The sequence below is a fragment of the Pararge aegeria genome, chromosome 5, assembly GCF_905163445.1.
Source record: "Pararge aegeria chromosome 5, ilParAegt1.1, whole genome shotgun sequence".
In the NCBI taxonomy this organism is placed as follows: domain Eukaryota; kingdom Metazoa; phylum Arthropoda; class Insecta; order Lepidoptera; family Nymphalidae; genus Pararge; species Pararge aegeria.
Window position 1 is genome coordinate 15518673 of NC_053184.1, and position 7140 is coordinate 15525812.

Consider the following 7140-nt stretch of genomic DNA (forward strand, 5'->3'; position numbering starts at 1 on the left):
TTTTAATTCTGGATACTTTAAAAATAAAAACAAACGCGGACGAAGTCGTAGGCAACAGCTAGTATCAGAATAAGAATGATTAAAAATATGTGTAATTAGCACTACAACTTTTGTCAAGTTATATTGTCTACTATACAAACTTTTATTCTGCGTTTTATCGCCTGACAGTTGTCTGCCTAAAAGTCGTGAACGTGATGTTAAATATCGTCATTGGTCGGTCATCTTATAAGTAGATAGCCCGTAGTATACCTCAAGAAATAACTATCAAATTCAAAAGAAACTATTTTAATCCTTTGGTACAAATCTTAGCGTGTTCTTACAAATGAACCTTTGTGCCCTTTTTTTACCCTTGGGTATTACAACTTTACCTTTTTAAATGTCAACCTGAACATCCATTTTATCTGTATAACTTGAAAAATTAACGACATAACCCTCACCCCCGATTTAACAACTTTAGGGTGATTTTTTTTACGTTGGGATCCATTCGTAGTGGATTTTTGCGTTATAAAGGGAACCTGATGTCAAAATTCCAAGTTCCTTACTCCACGGATTTAGGCTGTAAAAAAAGAATATTAAAGACTTGAAATGAAATGATCGAATTTTATATATTAAGATTAATTGAACATGAGTTCATAATCAACACACGAGATATAATAAGTTTTCTCTATTAAGACGGTGCCGAGTTGTACTGATGACTGAGCGCTAAATTGATGATGTTATTGATACCTATATAGTGAAAAATATCACAAAGTTGCTCAAGTTGTCTGTCAGTGCTAAGAAATTCAAAATTCAAATTCTTTATTCATTTAGGCCTATCACAGGCACTTATGAAGCGTTCATACATATATGTTTACAAAATTTTAAGGGGATGGTGATAACTTCGTTCGCCAATATAAAGCTAAAGCTAGGATGGTTCCAAACGCGCTCTGGTATAAGAAAAGCCTACAATAAACTTAGCCGGGTATTTTTTTTGTTATCACTATCTCACAGTCAATTAATATTAAGCTATAAAGTTAGACCAATTCGCACCCATGCGTTTTTGTCGTTAAAGTAATCCTTAATATTATAATGGGATTTTTCTGTAAGCTTACGTTTTTTTTTGAACTTAAATAAGAGACATCTGAAAGATTTAATTCGGTAATTTGTTATAAAATAATATACAAATGCCCTTGAATGAATTAGCAATTTTATGCGGCCAAATAAACTGCACAACGAGTTATTTTTGCTATTAATATTTATATTGTTACAGTGCATTTTATTTTTAGATTTTGTTATAATCGTATTTTTATAGACATCAATTAAATTTTCAGTAATTATAATATATGTACTGAATATGCACCGTCATTATTTTAACTTCTTTAAATTCATCCTTCAATCACTGACAATGGGCCCGGTTTATATATTGCACGACCAGCGCTCTTCTGCTGGACGAAAATAGAATCTAGCAGCATTACCCCATAATTAAATGCCATAGGACATAATTCTGTGAAAATAACTAAAATACACAAGCCTAGCAGTTTCTATATCTGGCATATGACGAATCTTTTTAACCGCGTATGCTGTAGAACCAAGTCTGTTTGCTAAATTATTTATGTTTGGGCCTATTGAAGTTTAGCATCCAGCGTTATTCCTAAAAAGATTGTCGTATCCACCAAATCCAATTCTTCATTATTAAGTTGTACAAAGGTTTTCTTGTTTGACATTCGGTAACGTGTATGTATAGGGAGAAGACGGTGGGTGCTCGAGTAGCTTCCAAAACATCACCTTTTAAAATATATTGCTTTTACCGATGCAGGGACGTTAATTGTTGAAAAGCACTTATATTTGACGGTCGGTTTTTTAAGACGAGCATAAATTGCTAACTAACCACTTATAAAAGTAATAGAATATCAAGCGTTAAAAAGTTTATATATGTGTTTGAGTTTTTTTTTTTATTATTTATATTCTGAAAATGCGAAGCAAAAGAAAACATTATTCAAACATTATGAAAACAACAGGTACATAATAAACAGTATTTATTTGAATCTATAAAGTAACATAAACTAGTACACATAAAGGTAATATAAAAGGTATTTCAATAGTAATTTAATGTGTTAAATAAGTGAGTCTTGAAGCATGAAATTTCGTACATAAGTTTTTTACACAGTTGACCTACCTAGTTGGGCATATTTAACCTACGCAATACAAAATTTCCAAAGTGGTTGAATATAACATTTTATATATTTATATAACTCAAACTTGTAACACGTTGTTTTATCCTCAGAAATATACTGTGTTCGTATTATTGCTGCCATTCCCAATATTGGTGATTTTATCAGCACAGTTACCGCTAGAACATCCGCTGCCTTGACCGTAACCGTTCTTGCCCCTATATTTGCGTCCGTGTGTGCGTCCGTAGCTCCCATCAAACAAGCCTCCAAATCTTCTTCTGAAACTGCCACCGTAATTGCCTTCATACCCATCTTGATACTCGCTTCCGTACCCGCGTCTAAAGTTACTTATTTGACTGTAAGAAAGAAATTATGTTAGTTTTATTGACATTTTAATTTAACTCTTGTTCAAACCCCACTTTCTTATCCTGTATACTGTCTTCGGTTTTCCTACTACCTACTTAGGGCGTGTTCACATAGCAAGCAGCAATCCGTTTTACAGGTCAGTTTAAACGTATATGTTATTAGCGTACGTAGTTGTATGAGCCAGTTTACACACATGACAGTATTCCGGATCCAGTAACAATAGAAATACTGATCCGTTTTATTGGATAGAACCCGCGCTTGCCAATGGCACGGGGGTGCGCGGGGTGTGGTGTGCTGCACACAGCCACCATTTACAACGTCCATCCTCGTAGAAAGAAGAATCGATACACTGAAAATCGAAAGTTCAGTACCGTTGGATCTGTTAAAATCGGTCCTGTAAATGCTGTGCGAATATCCTCCAGTAGCGACGGATCAGTAAAAACGGTCCTGTATATGCTGTGTGAATATTACCACCAGTCGTGACGGATCAGTTAAAATTGGATGTTCTATGTGAACGAGCCCTTACTGTAATACATGCGCAAGTTTGAATGAATGGATGGATGTTTGTTACTCTTTCACGCAAAAAGTACTAAACTAATTTGACTGTAATTCGGAATGAAAATAGATTATAACCCTGGATTAACACATAGGCTTCTTTTTATCGCGGAAAAGTGAACGACTCTCTTTTGATTTCTTAAACAAGAAAACACGGATGACCCCGTTAGCAACAATTGAATGTTATAAACGCGAAAGTCGCTATTTGTAAGGACAAACTCACTTTAGTTTTTATTGGGATAAATTCAAATTCAAATTCAAATTCATTTATTTCAAGTAGGCCTACTTTATAAGCACTTTTGAAACGTCAAGTATGTATGTTTGTAGTGACTCTACCACCGGTTCGGAAAGCAGATTCTACCGAGAAGAGCCGGCAAGAAACTCAGTAGTTGCTCTTTTCCAATATCAATATTTACAATCATTTTGCTATCTTGCGGTAGATGAGAGCGAGGCTGGCTGTTTCCAATCTACCTTGTCATTGAGAAATTCATCAAATGTATAGTAACCTCGCTGTACTAGATGCGTTTTTACGCATTTTTTAAATGTATGCATTGGTAGGTCAAGAATTTCCTTAGGAATCATGTTGTAAAAGCGTATACTAAACCCCACAAAGGAGTTCTGCACCTTTCGCTGACGATATGCAGATATCACTAATTTATGTCAGTTTCTGGTAAGTCCATTGTTAATTTCAGCTTTTTGTTTATAAAGAGTAATATTTTGTCTCACCAAGACTATATTATTATAAATATATTGCGAAGCTACTGTGAGAATACCTATTTGTTTAAATTTTTCACGAGGCGATTCGCGTGATCCAAGTTTATATATTGATCGTACGGCTCTTTTCTGTAGTATAAATATACTTTCAATATCTGCAGATTTTCCACAGCAAGATCCCATAGGACATAATACCGTTTTTTTCCCCGATAGTAAAAGAATGCAATGTACAGGACCAAAAAGCAAAATTTTTAATTTATTATTATCTGTCTGTCTTGAAATCGACTGGATCGAGTCCAACTTCTTTTTATTAATTATGATATGATAGATATAGAGAGAGAATTTATAAATTGTTTATTTTATTCATAAACAAAAATAACCTATGGTAACCTATGTACCAAAATAAAATCAAAAACGCCTTCGAAACCACTGCAGCGAGGCATAGAGTCTAATATGCTGGCACCGTTGCCCCTTTGAGTTATATATTTTTCAAAGTTATATATGTAGATATTAAAATAATATACTTATACTTATTTACAAGGTGGGACTTGAATTTATGGTTTCTGCTAAGATAGAGTTTTTCTACAATCTATCCCTAAAGGATGAAGCGGGATTTGGAGGAATGTATAACAATGAGTATTTAAAGTTAGGGCATTACATTCAGGAAGCGTTTTTGTAACGAGTGAAATGGGACGATACAACTTTGTATGAAAATCTTATATTACAAAGTAGCGTTTGTCCACTTTCATCGTCCGCTTTAATTAAGGTTTTTAAAAAATCACGTGTGAGCCGTTTGTTTTACTGGGATAAAAAGTAGCCTATACCTACTATTCTCCGTTCTTTCAAATAACTCTATGCCAAAAATCAAGTTGATTGATTATTTAATCGAGGCATTAAGAAAGGACAAACAATCAAATAAACAAATACACATTTATAATATTATTAGTAAGGATTGTACGCAGACGAAGTTAGAGGCAATCGTGTTTGTACTTAATATTACGAGCAATAATATATAACTTACCAGGGTGATGGCTTTGCTTGTGCTATCGCCATGATAATAGTCAAGCAGAGAATAAACACCAGATATTTGCTCATGCTGATGGTTTAAATGAAATTATTTTTTAAAATATGTACCTCACAATAAGTTTTCATATACTGAAGTATATTTGAAATGCCAGTATTTATATATTAAGAACTGCGGGAGTCATGATGAGGAAAGTTTAAAAGGTCGGCCTTGATAACAATTTTTTACTACTGGGAATCAATTTAGGAATTAGTAGGTAAGTATTGCCAAGAAGATAACAGATTTTTAACGACGAAACATCTTGAGGAAAAAAAATACTTTAATAAAAAGGAAAAAAAATAAAGCAAGCGATATACCCGTATATGGTATTTTTAGTCGCCGTCTTAAATAGGTTTGATATTTTTAGTTTTCGTTATCTTGTTTTAAATTTATTATTAACTTTGATAATATTTTACTTTCGAATAAAGGTAGAACTAGCAAGACAGCTACGCGAATGCAGAAACGACTTTCAGATGAAGGGAAAATGAAAACTGGAAGGGGAATAGAATCGAACCAGAAATTGAAGAATGCATGAATGAAATAACATCCTTAAGGCGCGTGGCAAATATCATCATCATCAGCACTTCGTGCCATATTTTTGACATTATTTATAATCCTCTAAAACAACGTAGTTAGATTTTAATGGGTACCGGACAACCCGTAACCAGAATAGACTATTTTTTAATGATAAGAAGTGTGCAGATATTACTTTTACTCGGAAGACAGCACCAATTGTGGTGAATCATCAATTAGGTGGGTCATATATATCTCGTGTGACTATGATAAGGGATCTGGGTGTAAATATGTCAGAAGACCTAACATTCCGAGGTCACGTAAAAAATATCTGTGCTAAAGCTTATAGAGCGCTGGGGTTTGTACTCCGACAGTCACAGCATTTTAAATCTGTCGCTGTTATAAAGCTACTATATAATGCTTATGTTCGCAGTAAACTGGAATGCAATGCTATTATATGGAATCCGTATGAAATAAGTTACATTGACATGTAAATTCATGAAAATTCAAAAAAAGTTTATACGGTGGCTAGTAAACAGTTTGGATATTCTGTTGGATATCCCACAATATATCCAAGTATGTTTCTTCTTGGTATTGTTCTTGGTATGGTGGGATACGACCGGTTGGAACTGAGGCGTACCGTAAACAAGTGACTCCTTTATGTTAGGGTCGATACGTTTGCATGTACCGGATGGCTATGCCAGTGCGCGTCATCGTCATTTGTTTGCTTTACCATGCTGCAGAACTAAATTGACCTCGCCCCACTGACTCGTGCGCTACGCTTGCTCAATGACCTAACTCATAGTATTTCGGAACTGGACATATTTCACACCCTGCCGCTTCAGCTCCAAAAGCAAATTAAAATGTTATTAGAGAGTAGGTAATCTAAGATATTAATTATATTTTTTGTTTTTATTATTATTTTGAATTTGATTTTTTGGCTATTGTTATTATTTTTTTATTTTATTTTATTTTTAATTCTTAATGTTATATAGCTTATTTTTATGTTTTAATTTAATTTAATTTGTTGTAATTATTACTCGTTCATACATTCTTTTAATAGACCCGGGGAGACGGGCAACTGTATTGGGCAACTGTAATGTCTTCACGGGGTGCGTTGCATAAATAATAAATAAATAAATTAAATAAATAAAAAGCAGTATTTCTCCGGCTACTAGTTTAGTGGTGAGATTTTGATAGAAAAAAGTTCCTCTATCAGCTTTCTTGGATTCAATTGTTGCACGACCTCTCTGGTGTAGTAGTGAGCGCTGTGGTATTTTATGTGCAAGCTCTTTGGTTCAGTCCTCTGTAGGAGCAATATAGGAATTTATATTTTTGGAATTTTCTGTAAGCTGTGTATTGGAAGGCTTCGGCCGAGCTTGTTTACCGCAACTAAGGCGTGATTTGGCGTTCCGATACGATGGTGCGTGTAAAATGCCTAGGGATATGGGTGTAAAATATCAGCGATATCCGCTATCTTGCGACAGGCGTAAATCTTGCAATCACTGCTGTCAAACGTCACTTTTGTTTATTTATTGTATGGAAAAGTGACGTTTGACAGCAGTGATTGCAAGATTTATGCCTATCGCGAGCCTGTCGCGAGATACGTTATCACCCTGCAAGTCGTCAAAAAACCTACATGCCTGAAAGTTCTCCGTAAAGTTCCCAAAGGCGTAACAAGTGTACCAGCCTTTCTCATTCCGGGAGGAAACCGAGACTTACGCTGGGCTCACAATGGGTTGATAATGATTCTTCTGCCTACCATTTCACCTTGTATGA